Source organism: Delphinapterus leucas, chromosome 9 (genome assembly GCF_059928025.1).
Source record: "Delphinapterus leucas isolate spDelLeu-1000000601 "Yukka" chromosome 9, BTC_Dleu_Yukka2, whole genome shotgun sequence".
Taxonomy (NCBI): Eukaryota; Metazoa; Chordata; class Mammalia; order Artiodactyla; family Monodontidae; genus Delphinapterus; species Delphinapterus leucas.
This window is the reverse complement of record NC_143137.1, coordinates 10367549-10385759: the sequence shown is the minus strand read 5'-3', so window position 1 is coordinate 10385759 and position 18211 is coordinate 10367549. Positions and strand designations below refer to the sequence as shown.

The window sequence follows — 18211 nt, the reverse complement described above, 5'->3', positions numbered from 1 at the left end:
GTAACTACTGTTTAAAAGAGGAGTGATAATAATAAAATCTTACAGTTTTAATGAGCTTTTAACTTTTCCAAACAGTTTCATATCTATTAGTTATTAGCACATTTAAATCTCACAACAGCCCAGGGGCTATGTTGGGCAGTTATTAGGATTTCCATTAGATCCATAAGAAAAAAAAAAAACAGTTAAAAACTAGAGTAGAAAGACTTCCCTGGAGGTCCACTTTTATGTACTTCCTGTGGTTATTTTTTAATCTTATATTCTCAAAAATTACTCCAAGATTCCTGGTGGCACTATTGGCTTTTGGGATACCTTGAGGTAGGGTTCCAGAGGTGGTTAAAATGGTAGAAGGTATCTCACAAATAAATGAATAACTTTAGTCTCATTTAGCCAATCAGAAAATAATAGAAATATGATAGGACAATATATTGAGTTATGTTGCCCTGCAGTATTCATCTCTAATTGTAAATTTTGGGGGGAGATTGATTCTTATTGAATTACCTTATCTGTAAAATGATGTTTGGGACTATATGATCACAAATACTTTCTTCTAGGCCTAATAGTCTCCAGTATTTTCTAAAATTGTTGTTGGAATTGTGGTGGATTATATTTGTAGAAAAAGCAAGCAAGGTGAAATGATATAATTTGAATATCCTTTTTAAAATTGAAATACAGTTATGATATACATTGTTAAATAAGCTCTTGATACTCAATTTTTAACAGAAATAACTAGACACTTTTAGTCAAACTCAAGTGATGAACTTGTATATTATAAATGTGTATAAATTCTAAAATTAAGTTAAACAAGGCAAAGTATAACCAGTTTCCCAAATTTAATTTAAATTATGTAAATACTTTCTACAAGAGTGTTTCTCTGTGTTGTAGAGCAATGTGATGGGGCCAAAAACGAATTCTAGGATCCAGAGATTCCTGGGTATAGATGGGTGTTTGAGATGCTAGTTGGCGTTGAATAGTCAAAAAACATGGTATTAGCTGACACAGGGATTTGATTTATTTAAAAAAGAATTAGTTCCCTCTCCTAGCAATGCAGATTTGCTGCCAGTAGATGGAGAAGAGCTGATATCCCAAGTAAAAGCCAAAAAATTGAGGTTTGCTATGAAAACATATTTCTCTTTAATACTAGCATAGAAAATTTATTTTATTCATTTAACAAGTATCACTGAGTGATCAGTATATGATTAGCACTGTGTTTGCTAAAAGGAACGCGAAAGAAACCCCAGGTGTGGTTACTATCCTTCTCAAGCATTTGGAAAATAATTTGGAAGAAACAACTTATTTGCTCCAAATCATTATTTAGCAAGGTACAATACTATTTTGTCCAAATGTCTGATATAAGCAATAATTTACCTAGAGCTCAATTATTGTTGGGAAACAAAAGAATGCTGTTTTGGAGAAAATGAAATGAGCTTCAATTGATTTGAAAGAAATGGATAGATTGGAGCTAAGAATTAAGAAAATGGCAATTTAAGTGTAGTAGGTATCCTAAGCAAATGTTTAGAGACTATAAAGAGTGTGGTGTGTGCAGGAGATTCTGATACTAGAATGAGGGGTGTGGGGATTTGTGTTGAGATGTCGTGGGAAATAACAGTAGGTAAAGTAAGGCCAGATCATTGAGAACCTTGAATGGCAGTGATTTTGGATTGCATTTTCAAAGGAGAAACACTGACAGCTTTCAAGGGGTTGAAATTATTGTTTGAAGGAGGTAAATCTGAAAGCAGAATAATATATAGTTGGGTTGGATAGAAAAGTATTGCATTGTCAGAGAGATTTCTTTGGTTATAATTTTCATTTTAGAACTCACCAGCTATATAATGTTCTATAGTTCACTTAACTTTTCTGAGCTTCAACAGAATCGTCTGTAAGATCTGTAGGAAAGTGGGTGGGAGGGTCTTTATTAGATAATATTTTCGGGTTTGCTTCTAGCTAGGCCTGGCTAGGAAGACCAAATATAAATTTATACTATTCATCCAAGTGTGAGTTGATAATGAGCTAGGGAAGTAAAAGGATATACAGGAAAAAGGAGATGTAAGGGTCAGAGAGGGCCTCATTTTGAACTGATTGATTCTTAAGAACCATCAGTAGAAGTAAGTTATACAGTTAGAGGGATATGATGTGAAAATGATTAGAAGAAATCCCTAACCCATATATTGACTGTGACGTGACCTTAGGACATCCAATTCTATCTATCTGACCTAATGTGAATGAGTAAATGGTACGTGGGCCTCTCAATGTTGTAGCCTCTCTCGTTGCGGGGCACAGGCTCCAGACGTGCAGGCTCAGCGGCCATGGCTCACGGGCCCAGCCGCTCTGCGGCATGTGGGATCTTCCCAGACCGGGGCACGAACCCGTGTCCCCTGCATCGGCAGGCGGACCCTCAACCACTGCGCCACCAGGGAAGCCCAGTAAATAGTTTTTGTTAAGCCCTTAAACAACAGTATTCCTTTCGGTTATATTCTTTTCTAGTCACTCTACTTTCCCTCACCCTAATATCTAATCTATTACCTAATCCTATTGTCTCTCCAAGATAAATACTTGTAGTCATCTAGTTCTCTCCACCCCACTTTGCCTCTAGTTATTTGGAATACTACTGCAGACTTTGTGATCAATTGGCAAAGAAACTAGTTATATTAAGGGTTGTAGCAGCAATCTAAGAAAATAAAGCTAGTTTAAGTCAAGCTGTTTTCATAATATTTCAAGCGATTTAATAATCTTAAATGATTTAGGGGAACCAAGAAAATGTTAAGAGAACAGAGCCAGGCAATAGGAACATATTTAATGAATAAAAGAATGGATAACATGTGCTGGGTACTATCCTAGTTGTTTTACGTATAAAATTTCATGGATATTAATATACAATTTTTGATGTATATGTAATGCTCCCATTTCCAGGTAAAGAAACTTAGATTTAGAGAGAAATGAACTCGCCCAGGGTTGCACAGTTGACATTGCAGACCTGGGATTTGAATTGTGTTATTTTAAATTCCAACATCCGTCCACTTGTCAATACATGAAACTACTACAGAAAGCAGTGGAAGATGGGAGACTGAATCTCAAATGAATGTTTGGGGTTGTAGTTATATATTAAGGACTCTTTAGTTTAAGGTTGGTAAGTGAAGATTTAAAACAGAATTACTTCATTATGGAAAGGGGAATAGAAAGATTGCAAGAGACAGCTGAGAAGTGTACCCCAACATTTTCCACTGAATCATGAAGCTCTGAATTCTTAAAGTCTGTTACACATAGCTGACAATTCCTTGTAGCACTATGCCTTTCATTTCCTATAAGACTCTCCAGAATGGCAAGTCACTTTTTCACAAGATCCTGTCACTTTTACATCATGAACCAATTCTTCTTTATGATCAAGATTAACTCCAAATGAGCATCTTCTCTGCTATTGCTGGTACTTCTGAGTGCCATTTTGTTTTCTAGCAACAGCAAGTCAAAATAGCCACAATTTCTATGTTTAGAAGAATATATTTCTAATCTCTTTATATTCTAGGTTCTTCTGTAAACTGACTTCATCCCCTGTCATGGAGATAGCATACTTGCGTCATTGGAGCGGTGGTTTTAAAAACTATGGGTGGATCTTCAATTTTCTGTCTGTCTTTCATAAACTCTTGTTTTAAATTATTATGCATTGATATCCATAAACCACTTCTCATCATACTCTGAATTTAGACTTCCTGCATTATCTGAAAAACAAGAATGTTGAACAATATTAGCACTGTTTGACAGCCAACAGTTCTGTTTTTCAGTGTTACTAATTTACACAGTAGTGTTTCTTCATTATTTGAATATTTTATTGCATTTGCCCTTATTCATTTACCAAAAAATGAAGGGATAAATAGAAAAAGTGATAAGCTTAAGTCTTATAAACTTCATAAAATTGAGATGAAGATTGAAATAATTGCCTACTAAAAAATGATGAATTTTTAGCTCCAGTTGAGTACTCAGTTAACTTTGTGCTCAATTATAAGGGAAAAGAATAAAATTAAAGCGTACAAAATGCTGGGAATAGATTGCCAAGATTGAGTCCTGGAATTCTATTATAATTCTTAAGTTATAGGAAGATAGATCTCTACCGACAAGATCTCTGCCTAAAAGTTTCACTCTTGCCATTGGAATTTTTTAGGAAGAAATCATAATTGAAGGTAGAAGTCTGTCTTTATTGAGTTACCCCTTTACCCTGTTAACCTGTCAAGCTTGTTCAGGGTTTTTGTAATAAGGAAGGAATTAATATTCCTTCTAGACAACACAAACACTGCACTCAGTAGAAATGTTCTGTTTCTACACATTAGAAATCCAGAAATCGAGAATTATGTGATATTCTGCTTTTTTGTTTGTCTCCATACCTGTTTAACCTGCTTGGGTAGGGAGTTGTTCTAAGTTAGCTAAATCCCAATAACAGAATTCAACAAATATGTTCTATTACTGTGTTTAGTTACTTATTCGATTTTTGTTATAAGTGTGTCCCATTGACTCTCACCTGATTTTCTTGAGTATAGTCTCGGCTGGTTCCATTTGATCCAGTGTAGTTCAACTATTCTTCCCTCCCTGACAAATTTTTTTAATAATTCACTCATTTATGGGAAAATGAAATGAGTGTTTCTAGTCTCTTCTTGGTCTAGGTCACTTTGTATACACTTGTCAGGAAAATATTCCTCAAATATTGTTTTCATCATGGCGTTAGTTTACTCAAAATATTCCAACCCCTTCCAACTCTCCAGATCTGGGTTTTAACACAGGCTATCCATACCTCTGTCCTCATTCCCTTCCTTACAAGCCTCATTTTTGATTATGCTTTTTCTTTCGTTCATTAATGAAGTCAAATTCATCTTCTTGGCATATCTACAGAATGTTCTTTTTAGCATTCAGAGGGCAAATAGGGAAGGAAAGGGTGTTGAGAAAGGAGACAGCCAAGGCGGAGGTGGAAGCGAAGGAAGGAAAGACAGGAGGAAGAAAAGGAGAGGGGAAGGGGGCTGGAAGGAGGAGAGGACAAGGCATGCCTCCTGAGAGGGTGTCCCATGATGAATCTGAAGACACCCTCTCCTTCAGATGAAGGCAGTCCCAAGCTGGGTACACATCTTCATGAGCAGAGCACGGACTGGACACCCCCAAACACACACACACACACACACACACACACACACACACACACACACACACACACACACACACACACACACACACCTCTAGCTGTTCAGGGAGCTCTTCTGCAGGTACCATTCTGTGCAGTTGCCCACGTCGTGCATCCTGATGCTCTTAGTAAGCAGGTTGGTCTTCCTGGTGCTAATTCCCCTTCTCCCACATAGTGAGTCAATATTGCCTTCCTATGAACCTACCATTTCTGGAATTCCTACTTCTCCCTCCCTCTCCACGTGTCCAGACCTTACCGTCTTGGTCCCCATGGCATGCGTTCCTCCCTCTCTAAGCCCTGGCAGCTCACCATCAAATGCTAAGGCAAAGTGTCCCTTCTGTCTGAACTCTGTCAAAACAAACTTTCAGGTTGGCAAATTGAGTATGTTTCACTTAATACCGGTGGCAGCGAGGAATTAAGGTAGGGCATACAGAATATTTCATTTTATAATACTGCTGTGGATCAGTTAAAATTAAATTGGTGGCTTTTTCGCCTTATTTTAAACTCATGCGGCCTCCCAAATTTGTATAATTGGGTTATAATTAAGGAAAAACACTAAGGAAACTTCCTTATGTAGGGATAAATTGGAAATCACTACTACTTTTCAAAGTCTGTATCATGGAGCTACAATTGTGTGATTGTTTATAAAATTCTAAAAGTACCAAAAGAAATTAAAAAAGGAAGAATGAGTTCACTTATTGTAGGGAAAATACAGCGGTGCATATACAGTTCTTCACACTTCCCTCCTGAATCTTAAGGATTGACTTCTCAGAGAGGACAGACAGGATCTGTTAGGGGAGGAATCCAGTTCTGTGATGTCCAACTTACACTGAGTTTCCTAAGTCTCAGGGGAACATCTTTTACTATCAGAATATAACCAACTAATAACCCAAAAGATTTTCCCCTGACAGTCCCTGGAGCTTAAAAATCTTGTCAGAGATACATTTCTGGTACATCAGGAAGTCTGCTCTCATGGTGTGACCCGTTCTCATACAGGCATTTTCCAGGAAAAATTGTTTTGTAGATGCCTCCACTATACCAGAATACATTAGCATTTGTATCTTTATCTATACGTTTAATTGCCTCCAACTGCAGAAGTTGGAAAAGGACTATGAAATTATTCAGTCGATATGTCTTCATTTCTACTTGAGTTTCTTAAGGGAATGCATTAAAAATACAATAAAGTTGTAGTAACATAAAGTCAACCAATAGACTTTATCTTACTACAGACCACATTTACCAAATGTTATTTTCCTTTTTCTTTTATTTGGGTGCACAGTAAATGTGTATGGGTTTTCTGGAGGATAATTTTAAATATTGTAGCATCCACAACGAGGAAGACAACACATCTTCCATTTTCAGAGACAAGAAAGAGTCACCTCCTGGTCATACAGAAGAATTTTGACATTGATGCAAAGAAAAAGAAACAAAGATCAAAGGGGAGAATAATTAAGACAGGAATCTAAGCAGCAGGCTTTTGGAAGGTAGAATAGGTAGAATATAAATCTTAATGACAGGACTCAAAATAAGAATTCAGGGAATCTGAGAAGTTATGATCATTTATATAATAGGGAACCTGACAGAGGGAACAAAGATGGTGTGGGACTCAACAGAAGGAAAACTTTAGACCAGAAGAGGTGGCTTTAGCAAAGGCTATTGGGTAAGAATGTCAGGACTAAAATATCTAACTCTAGCTGCATGTGATTATCAAAGGGATTACCTGTCCCCAGGGGGACGTTATCATGACTTTAAAACTGAACTCACTTCTGTGTATACCCGTCACTCAGTTAACCATGCAAAGAATATTTGTGTACAGTTTAGCCAGAATGATGTTTGCTTTACTCAATGTCATTTTCTCCAAAGTCTTACCTAAGAACTCGATTTCTCTATTATCCCATCAGAAATACTAGACCTGCAGAGACTGAATGACGAACTTTATTCCTGACTCGAGTCTAGCATTTTATGCTTGCCTAAAACAGAAAAGTGACTCCGGCTTCAGCCATGGTGGTATAACCAGTATCACATTTACCCTCCTGCTTCAACAACTATAAAAATGAACAAAATATATGCGGCAACTGTTTTTGGTCATTGAACTTTAAGCATCCCAGAACTGTGACCCCTGTAAAAGGAAACACCTCAGGTGAGTTTTCTGTTGCTGCAAAACAAATGACCATAAACCAAGGGACTTAAAATAATACCCAGAGCTCACAGTTCTGTAGGTCAGAAGTCTGTCATGTCTCAGAATATCACAAGGCTGAAGTCATGGTCAGTGAGGCTAAGTTCTTGTCTAGAGGCTCTGGGGGAAAATCTGCTTTTAGGGTCATTCTTACTGTTGGCACAATCCTGTCCTTGCTGTTGTAAGAAAGGTTCCAGTTACCTCGCTGGCTGTCAACCAGGGACTGGTCTCAGCTCCTAGAAACCATCTGTAGTCTTTGCCACGTGTTCCCCTCCATCTTCAAGTCAGCAAACACCCATCACATCCTCCTTGTGCTTTAAACCTCTGATTTCCCCTTCTGCTACCACGGAGACAGTCCTCTGCTTTTCTAGGGCTCCTGTGATGAGGCAGGTCACCTGGAATAACCTCCTCATCTTGCAGTCAACTGCGCCATGTAACCCAACCTAATCACGTGAGTAAAATCCATCGTATCCACAGTCCTGGGGATTTTGCAGGGTGTATACATGTGGTGAGGGATGGGAAATTGTGGCTCCATTTGCCACTGGCCCTGAATACACACACACACACAGCTTGGACCACTTCTCTTTCTACACAGAGTGAATGAGCAGGTGCATGATGCTCTGCCATTTGGGAGTGTTTCTACCACTGCTGTCTTTCAAGGCTCCCCTGGAGAAGGTGTGCATTCGTGTACCTAGAAGATGTGTCTGTGACCAAACTCAGGTGTCTTATCTGATTTTAAATCCCTTATTTTATAAGTGAAAAGACTGAGGTCACAGTTCAAGGTCACACCAGAGGGGCACTAGCAGAGCTGAGGGCTGGGATCTCAAGTTCATCAGTCTGGTGATCTTTGCCTTCTACTGGCTGTGTTTGCTTGATAATGCTAAATAGGAGAGAAGAAACTCTCCCCTGGCCAGCTTACATTATGGTTCACCACCAGTTATTGGCCTTTTGACCAGGAGGGATGGTGGGAACAGATCCTGAGGAGAGGCCATGTCACCTTGAGAGGGAGCCTCTGTCCCCTTCTTTAAGCAAGGGCTAGTGCTTGCTTCTCCTTTAAATGGGGGGAGCAAGGGGAGAGTGGACCACTTTTGCAATTCAGAGGGTTTAGGAACATTTGAAGATTCCAGACTTTGGGGCCATCAACCCCGTGAAAGCCCATTCTTTCCCAACCAGGGCTCTGTCCTTGCCACAAAATGTAACTCAAAGTGGGGTCTGGCTGCTCGCTGCTCAAAAGCCAATAAAGAGGCAAGGTTGGTGGAAAGGAAAGTTTCCTTTATTTCGGATGCCTGGACGCCGGCAACCAGGGGGCCAGAGGGGAGGGCGGGGCAGACTCCTGTCCAAAGGCTGACTCCCCCCCCCACTGACAATCAGCGGGCAAGAGCTTTTATAGACGGAGGGAGGGGGCTACATGCAGAAACAGCACCATCAGCACCGACTGTCATCTTGAAATGGGTCACGCAGTGGTCTGACCAGCGTCATCTTGATTAAGTACAGTTCCAGGGTCGGTTCGTTCCCATTTCCTTGAGGCCAGTTCTCAGAATTGTGCCATTTATGTCATGGCTATAGTCTGCTCATCATGTAGCTAACTTCTTCCACCTGATGGGGGTTTCAGTGTTTACAAGACAGCTCACAGGATAGGGCTCAGAATATTATCTACAGCCTTGGAGGAGGAACTAAAGGTCCTTGACTCTGCTTAATGACTAAACTACTATTATTTAGTCTTGCTGGACTGTTTTCCTTCGTTTCTGCATTTTCTCACTTCTCTGATTAAACTTACTCTTTGGCTAAAGTTTTTTTCATAGACAAAAAGCAGGTGGAGGACATGGGGGGCGAGGACCACGGGAGGGCCCTGCTCCGTTTCAAAAAGACCCGCCTTTGTTGGGAATTTAAGCTTCTTTAGAGCTTGGCTACTCTTACAATTAAGTCCTTCGTCTGGTTCTCAGGGTTTTTTGTCCTTTTGCTGTGGACAAGAGCTCCTTTATATGCAACCAAAGAGGCATTCTGGTCTTCACACAACTTTAAATTACTGATCAATACATTCAGCATTGTGTTCACCTTTTTGAAAATGTCAGTTATACTTAGTAATAGCCACTTGGGTCCATCGTCCTTAGAGTTACTACTCCTCCCAGATTTCTCAAATGCTGATATACTGTATCAGCTAATACCTTTCCTTCCAACAGTATGCCACCAGCAAAAGTTTTAACAATCACAGGGACACCTTTTGCCCAGAGATATCTGTGCCCCAGCTACCACTGGTGGGGTCCTTCTTGCCATCCAGGGGTGGGTGATCCAGCTCCCAAATCTCTTAGCATTTGCTGTTATGTTATGGACCTTGCCTGGCATAAACTGTCACAGGTTGGGTTCCCTGGGAAGCAGACTCTGAATGAGATTACCATGCAGGGCATTTATGTGTGTGTGGGGGGGACTCATGAGATCCATACCTAAGGAAGGGAGGAAAGAAAGAAGTTTAGGGAGGAGGGAATATTTGAGTAGTGATGCGATTTCAGCAGTCTCAGCTGATTTCAGGGGAGTTTTGCAGTTGGGATGGCCCTTTAGAGCTGTCCAGAGTTGGGACTAGGGGAATGGGCCTTTCTAGGGAATCTCCATTTCTACCCTTTGACCAATCTTTGAGTGCAGGCATACTCCGAAAGGGGGCTTATTCTTGGGAGAGGCAGCTTTAGTCAGCTGAGGCTGACAGCGTGGGCTATCATCAGGCAGCAGCAATTCCAGCAGCTTAGAGAATGGGCCCTTTATACCTGGAGGAGGATCTGGGCAGCATGTCAGGACATCTAATAAGTTCCTATTTTAATGAAGATAATTCAGTGGAAAAATTATGTCCCCGTCGACTCTAGTTTTTATGCAGCTGTCACCAAGATACCACTGTATACTTGGAGACAATAACTGCTAATTTCAGATTCAGCATAACAGAGGAAACTAACAAATTCAATACTGCTTGTCTTTTATAAGCAAATCTATTCTAAACGGCCAATATTATGATTACACGGAGGAAAGACAATCCAGCAACACAGAAGCATTTATTTAGAAATAGTTCAGAAATCATCATATTGAGGCTCCTTGGTGGGGCTAATGGCGGACTCCGGGAGGGCTCACGCCAATGAGTACTTCCCAGAACCCCTGCTGCCAGTGTCCTTGGCCCCTCTGTGAGCCGTAGCCGTCGCCTCCTGCCTCTGCAGGAGACCCGCCAACACTAGCAGGTATGTGAGCTGAGGTTCTAAGATGTTAAGGAACTTGATCATAGTCACATATAGAAACCTGAAGAGCTGAATAGAATTGTAGACTTTACCAACTGACCAAGAAACCCATCCTCAAATTCAAAGATTTCTGTACACTTAATAGAAGAAGGGATATTTTCTCAAGAATGCAATTGCTGGGACATATGAGCCCCAGGATGCAGAAGACATCGTGCAAAGCAGTGCAGAAATATAAAGACAATAATGAAAGCATCTTTGTCTTCAGGAAGTGTATTATCATGCAGAGAATGAATGTCCGCTCAACATGATGTCATCAGTGTAGTGACATAGCGTGAGGTTCTTCAGAATTTCCAGACAATGAATATTCCTTCATGCTACATTATGACAGAAGGTAGAAGATAATACAGTCCTGGCAAAACTGTGTATATACTGCTGTCCATTTAAGTGCCTGAGGAGTGCTTCTGATGCTCATCTCTGGTGGCACAGTGGTTGAGAGTCCTCCTGCCGATGCAGGGGACGCGGGTTCGTGCCCCGGTCCGCGAAGATCCCATATGCCGTGGAGCGGCTGGGCCCATGAGCCATGGCCACTGAGCCTGCGCGTCCGGAGCCTGTGCTCCGCAACGGGAGAGGCCACAACAGTGAGAGGCCCACATACCGAAAAAAAAAAAAATAATAATATCACAGTAAAAGTCAGTGGCTAAGGACTGGCTCATGTTTGGAAACTAAGTGAATTCTTATTTTCCCTTGTAGAAACGTACATCAGTCTTGAGTGCTGGCTTCTGATCTTTTTAAGTTATAGAAGTCAAGAAATGTTCTTATTGTCTGAATATTTATTTTGTCCCTTGGCACACCATGATACATTAACCGTCACTACAGATCTTTCTTGATTGCTTTTCTAGTCTTGCTGCCTATTATGATAATTATTTCTACCTGCATCTAAGAGTTCAGCGCCACCATGTGACTACTTTAATTCTAGAACCCTGCCATTCCATTGGCAAAAGGAATCCAGCTCCATGATTGCACTCCCAGTTCCATCAACCTTGAACTGTAAGAGACAGCTACCTTTGAATTCTTTATCACTTAGGTAAAAGGAGATCCTCTGGACTAATAAAGACTCTCCGGGACCAAACTTTAAAAAAGAAAAAAAAAAGAAATCATCATATTTATTTATGATGCCAATAAGACAAAAGCAACTGCTAATAACAGCCAACATAGGAAGATAAATGTCTATAAAGACAAATTACTAAGTTGTTTTTTTTTTTTAAACCCTTGCATAGATCGCCCAGTAGAAATTTCTCAACCTCAGTGACTTTCCTTCACAGATTTACGAGTCTTCACTGCCACTTCCTTGGAGTTTTAAGTGGCCCTCACCCAACCACACGTGCAACCTGGTTCCATTTTTGTGCAACTGCAGAGGTCAGACCGTTTCACTTCCATTCCTTGTGAATCCTCCGTACATCAGCTTTCTCCTGCAGCCAGCTGCTGCTAGGAAGCCACCGACAATGAATCTGAGATGTTCAACGACAGTCAATTGCTGTTCATCCCTGTGGCTACCCGTGATGGAGATGTCAGGATTGCTAGCTCACATTTGTTTACAAGAAGTCTAAGTGTTTCAGATGAGCACAATTATTTTAATGCACCTGTAGGTGACATTTGCTTCTCTTTTCTTTTTCCTCCTGCTGATCCATTGTTAGAGCACTGAGTCTGTTTTAACCAGAGCTAAAAAAAAAAAAAAATTGTTTTTTCTTTGTTTTTTGAATCAGAAGTGTTTACTGCAGAAATCTGGCTAAGGCACGAGTTGAGTGGCTCCAGCTGAGGTTGGCTTGAGGCCCTCTGCCTGGGTCAGGCAGGTGAAAAAGGGAAGGGGAGAAGAAATACCTCTGGGCAGAGGCCTCAGAGCCACAGATGAGGTTGCCAGCCAGGTTGCAGGTGAAGCCTGGGCCATGGGCTCCCATTCATGGACTTCACCTTCCTCTGTTACAAGCAGTACCTCTTAAGCCATCAATTCCCAAAGAGAAACACCAAGGAATCATCTAGTAACAAATGTGTCTCCTGCCCGAAGACCACAGTGGGGTCAGCCGGGAGCCCACCCTTGCCTTTCGTGTTGTGGGCTCGTCCCTGCCCTTCAGTCACGAAGACATCATTCACCCTCAGACCTGCCACCACCTGGACCCCCTCAGCCTTCAGAGCCCCAGCCTGCTCCACAAACCGTGGCAGGTGGGTCTAGGAAGAGCTGAGGGTAAAGGCCTCAAGGACTCCAGACAGCATCCCCTCCTTTGCCTCAGATTCTGCTAGATTCACCTTGTTTCAGGCTCACTTTCAAACACCACCACCGATGGGATGGCATCTCCCGCCTTGATGGGGCCAAGGAATGTGGATGTGGGAATGCATCTGAAACCACTGGTCCCCAAGTGTCCATTCTCCTCTGCGTCCAGGCACCTCCTGCTTTGCCCAGGACATGCAGACCCGCCAGCCATACAACCACCCGCCCGGTTTCCTCTTCTGCTGTTTTGTTTGTTTTTTAATCAAGAAAAGATTGTGGTGAAAGAGGTAAGGCAGTTGGGGGTTTGTGGATGTAGGAAACGGGTGTTTCAGCTCTCTGACAGATAAAATCATATCTGCATGTAGAACCAGTACCGACAGTCACATACGGACCCTCAGCCCCAAACAAACATACCACCTTGTATTTATTTTATTATTTTGTTTCTTACGCAGGTGCATGCTTTTGCCAGTTCTCTAATGCTTGATTACTTAGTAGTCAGGATCTCCATTAAGCATTTTCCAAAATTAAGGAGTACTTCCTTCTGTTAAATCAAGCCTAATTTTTAGACCTTTTAAATAAAAAAAAAAAAGAGGCAGAGCAATTCATAAAATCATGAGAATTACAAATGTCTCTTCCCCTTTGTTTTCTGCGCGAAACAGTAATACACAACATTCAGATACTACTCGGCTGGTTTCAGTTCTCTCTTTTTTCAGTGGACTGTCTTTCCCATATGACTATGCAGACTGGACTCCTCATGTTTAGGGGTGAACACAGCGGATTTTGCCCATCACCAGGCATCTGCCTCCAGGAGGAGAGGTTAATGGCCCCTCTTATTACAGGAACCACTAGATGGGTGGTGAGAAGCAAGCACGCCTCTGTTAGTTCATCAGAGGTGGGTTTGAGAGAATCTCTCTGTTCTTTAGTAGCAAAAATAAACAGCATCATAGAAACTCTGCAAGCATCAAATTCTCTTGCAATAACACACAGTAACTGTAAGTTAAATATGCATGGTTTTATCATGGTAAAAATATAAATTTCTGAGAAAGGTGCGCACAGATCTTAGTGTCACTTAATTGAAAACAATAGTTAATGGTTCCAAATTTCTCTGTTCATTTTTTAGCTCAGGTGAGAGCAAAATATTCCTGGATTTGTGGTAGGTGTTATGAGAATGTTAGGCCTATGCTATGGCGTTTTATTAAGTATATACTGAAACAGAAACTATCAGAATCAAGTGAGAAATATTGTGATTTATTTGACAAAAGTCACGTTCAGCTTCAGAGGTCTTGATTATATATGCCTAAATCTAAAATCTCAGTAGGGCTTTGCTCAAACAAAATTGCATATTTTCTGTAAAGAATCCATGTTTATTTATGTATTGGCATGGTGAAACCAAGAAAATAATTATCTTAAGAAAAGAAGGATTTAAGCTTTATACTTAAGGACCACTTAGTTTGAATATGGGGTATTTTTTGGCAGTCTCAAATAGTGGTATTATTGAATGTTGCAAAGCAGTAATTAGAATGTTCTTCCGCTCCTGAATTGGGCAAGGATTACAGCTGAAATAGCACACTGTTGGAAGGAAAGACACGGAATTCATTATGGCAGAGTTATAAGAAGGTCTCATGATAGGAGTGCAACTCTCTGGCATCTCCCAGGAGTGAGAGAAGTTTCAGTAGCCTTCACCATGAGAGAGATAGGAGGTGGGGTATGAGGCAGCTTGCAGGAATCACCTTTTTTTTTTTTTGGAGACTTCTGTGACCACAAAGAGAGAGACTGTCCCAAGATGGATGCTGATATCTATCAAAAAGAACCTGATATTTATGAAGGTGCAAACACGCTAAGATTAGTTGTCCTAGAATCTTGCAGTACCAGACGTGGCTTCATTATAAGTTATACCTGATGATGACATTGTGGTGAAGGAGGCCCCCAGCCTTCACCTGTCTCTCCTCCATGCCCTATACTTGCTGGGAATCAGGAGCTGAAGATGACCATTGATTGGGGTTGTTTGGCAGAAGGAGAGACTGACTCCTGTTTTCAGTGGGTTGGTTCTTGAGGGAGTTAATTTGCACTGGGGAGAGATAACAAGAGTCAGCTGAACTTGTGGTTGGATCGTGTGATGGAATGCCCGTGGACATGTACTGAACTGAAGCTCTGAGCCCAGAGCACCCCCTGATGTGAACAGGCTGCTGTCCTCACCAGATTTTATATTCTTAAACACGGAAGGACAGAAGTGCATGCTCACTGTCTGTAACCAACCTACTTTTCTTTTTCTTTTTAAAAATTCTGTTGAAGTATAGTTGATTTACAATGTTGCATTAATTTCTTCTGTACAGCAAAGTGAAAAAAATATATATATATATGTTCTTTTTCATTACGGTTTGTCACAGGATATTGGATATAGTTCCCTGTGCTATACAGTAGGACCTTGTTGTTTATCCATCCTATATATACTAGTTTGCCTCTGCTAATTCCAAACTCAACCACAAGTATGTTCTCTATGTCTGTGAGTCTGTTTTTGTTTCATAGGTGTGTTGATTTGTATCATATTTTAGATCCCACATATAAGTCACATATGATATTATATCATATGGTATTTGTCTTTGTCTGACTTACTTTGCTTAGTATGAGAATCTCTAGGTTCATCCATGTTGCTGAAAATGACATTATTTCATTCTTTTTGATGGCTAAGTAATATTCCATTGTGTGTGTGTGTGTGTGTGTGTGTGTGTGTGTATATATATATATATATATATATATATCAAAACTTCTTTATCCACTCATCTGTCTATGGACATTTAGGTTGTTTCCATGTCTTGGCTATTGTAAATACCGCTGCTATGAACATAGGGGTGCATGTATCTTTTCGAATTATAGTGTTGTCTGGTTATATGCCCAGGAGTGGGATTGCTGGATCATATGGCAACTCTATTTTTAGGTTTTTGTGGAAACTCTATACTGTTTTCCATAGTGGCTACACCAATTTACATTCCCACCAACAGTGTAAGAGGGTTCTCTTTTCTCCCAACCTACTTTTCTTACAGCACTTCTACCAAATGCTAGTTATGGAATCCACTAGCGCTACTGGGTTCCATCCCTGGTCAGGGAACTTCATCCCACATGCTGCAACTAAGACCTGGTGCAGCCAAAAACAAAAGAACAGAAAACCAGAAACAAAACCTGACACACCCACACATATAGCACACTGTTTAAGTGTCTGAAAACATTTACAGACACTGATACAAGACAAGAAAATTTCCATGATCAGTTATATAAAAGGAGGTGTCTGCTTTCCTTCTTTCTCCTCCCAACCCCAACTCCAGAGGGATTGGCTTAAAGAAAGTTTTGCAGACCTGAAAGTCACTCTTTTTTTTTTTCAATAAAACAAAAATTCAAACTCATTTATTCCTAAATAATATTTCTTTAATAGGGACATCTAAAGGAATATATTTTGGAAACAAAGTTTTTTTTTTCACATACACACTTCAAACCTATCAAAAACTCAGCACATTCTAAGGGCTGAGCACTGTCCAGATTTTTAAAATATATGCTCAGCACTTCCTAATTTCCAGATCACCAAAGTTCATCTGACAGATCATTCTAAGCACGAAAGTGTTTCCTTTCTCCCCAGTTTGTCTCTTTGTTTTCTTCCAAATATGCCCAGTTGTTTGAAGGAGAGGACTTCCCCAAACGCAGAGTAGTTCTTTGGTCAAAGCTATATGCTGTCTGCTGAAAATTCCCATAGAAGTTCCTCAAGTCCATTTATAAGAAATCAAACTAGCGGCCTCGTGGCAGCCTGTACAGATCCTGGAACCAGCTATGACATCTTCCCAGAAGAGTTGTTTGGCAATTACAGAATATATGGCAACTAAAAATTGGACCTATAATTTGGCTAATCAGTTTCTCATTTATCTTTCTTTTGCAAGTCACTCTTAATTGATGAGACTTTTGGCATTTGGCACTCCCTTAAATTTTCAACTGAAGTGAGTGTCTCACTTGGTTTTACCCTAGTGCAGGCTCTGCCCGTACAACCAAAATAACCCTCTAGCTTTCACACCTAAGTTTCAACTGGCTTTTTGCTCATCTCAGCTTGTCATTATCTTTCAGTAGCACATCAGCACATCAATGGCTCTTAGCAAAAGCCCTCCAGTACTACTTCCCCCATATGTTTCAAATGCTTGGCACACTATACCTGCTAATGGATTCTCTCCCATTAGTACGTTGTCCCAGTTCAGCACCAGTGAGTGTTAACAATTGGACCACTACCCTGTACTGCAGGATTCCTGGCTCTGTTTACCTCAGTACCAGCTTGGCAGTGAGGATTCCTCTCCCAAACTCCGTGGGGCTTTCTCAGATTATTTCCAATGCCAGCTGTCACAGGTAGGGTTTGCTGGGAGCAGATGCTGGGCTAGGATTGGGGAAAAAAGAAGGTATTTATTAGGGACTAGCAGTAATGAAAGGAAAGAAGGAGGAGCAGAGCCGGGCAGCGTGGGAAGCTAAACTGTGATGGGGGCTTCCCAAAGCCTCGGAGACCCATGGGGAATCAAGACTGAGCGTTACTCCCAAGAATTGTCTCCTGTCTGGCTCAAGGTGCTGGGACCTTTTATTCCCATCTTGCTCAGCGTCCTGATGTGGGTTGTCCCAGGAAGGGTACCGTCTTGAGGGAGGTGGCTCTCTGCAGCTGGGTGGACGCTGGAAGAGCTGAGAGTTGAAGGTTGTCTATTTGGGGACAGTTACAAGTTGTAAGCGTTTAAGATGCACAGCTTGATATTTTGAGACGCATACATATTGTGAAACAATCACTACAATCAAATTAATTAACAAGTCTATCACCTCACACAGTTACTATTGGGAAAGGCAATCTGGTGTCTGCAGGCTTTCCGCTCTTATTTCTTTGTATAAAAATGGGTCTTGGGCTTGGAACGCTCCCTCTCCGAGAGTTAAAGAGCCCACACTACCTGTGCCGGGCTTACCACCTTGTGGGGGAACATCTTTCCCTGTTTTAGGCTCCAAGAGTACTCCTGCATCTTTGCTTGAAACGTGTGCATCATATAGCACCTGGCCAACCCCGCTGTTATGTCTGTCCTCCGTGGAGAGGGGACCAATTACCACGACTGAGGCTCATGCTGCTGTCTCTTCTCTACATGAGTGAAATGCTTTTCCATCGGTATGTGGTGTTCTCCTTGGTGATTCCAATGTCAAGATACAGTGGCCAGAGATATTTAGGGTCCTCCCTTAGGGTTGATAACCAGTGCTTGGTAATCTGCTTGACAGTTACCATTTTCTTCCCTTCCCTTTTTTCTCTTCTTTTCTTTCCTTTCCTTTTCTTTTCTCTTTTCTTTTCTTCCTTCCTTCCTCTCTCTCCACTCCCTCCCTTCCTCCCTCCCCCCTTTTTTTCTTTCTATACT

General features: G+C 41.1%; 1 pseudogene; it reads right to left on the bottom strand.

Annotated features, from left to right (window-relative positions):
- Positions 1–12097: 12097 nt before the first annotated feature.
- LOC115801703 (peroxiredoxin-5, mitochondrial pseudogene) lies at positions 12098–13581 on the bottom strand (annotated as a pseudogene).
- Between the last annotated feature and the right edge of the window lie 4630 nt (positions 13582–18211).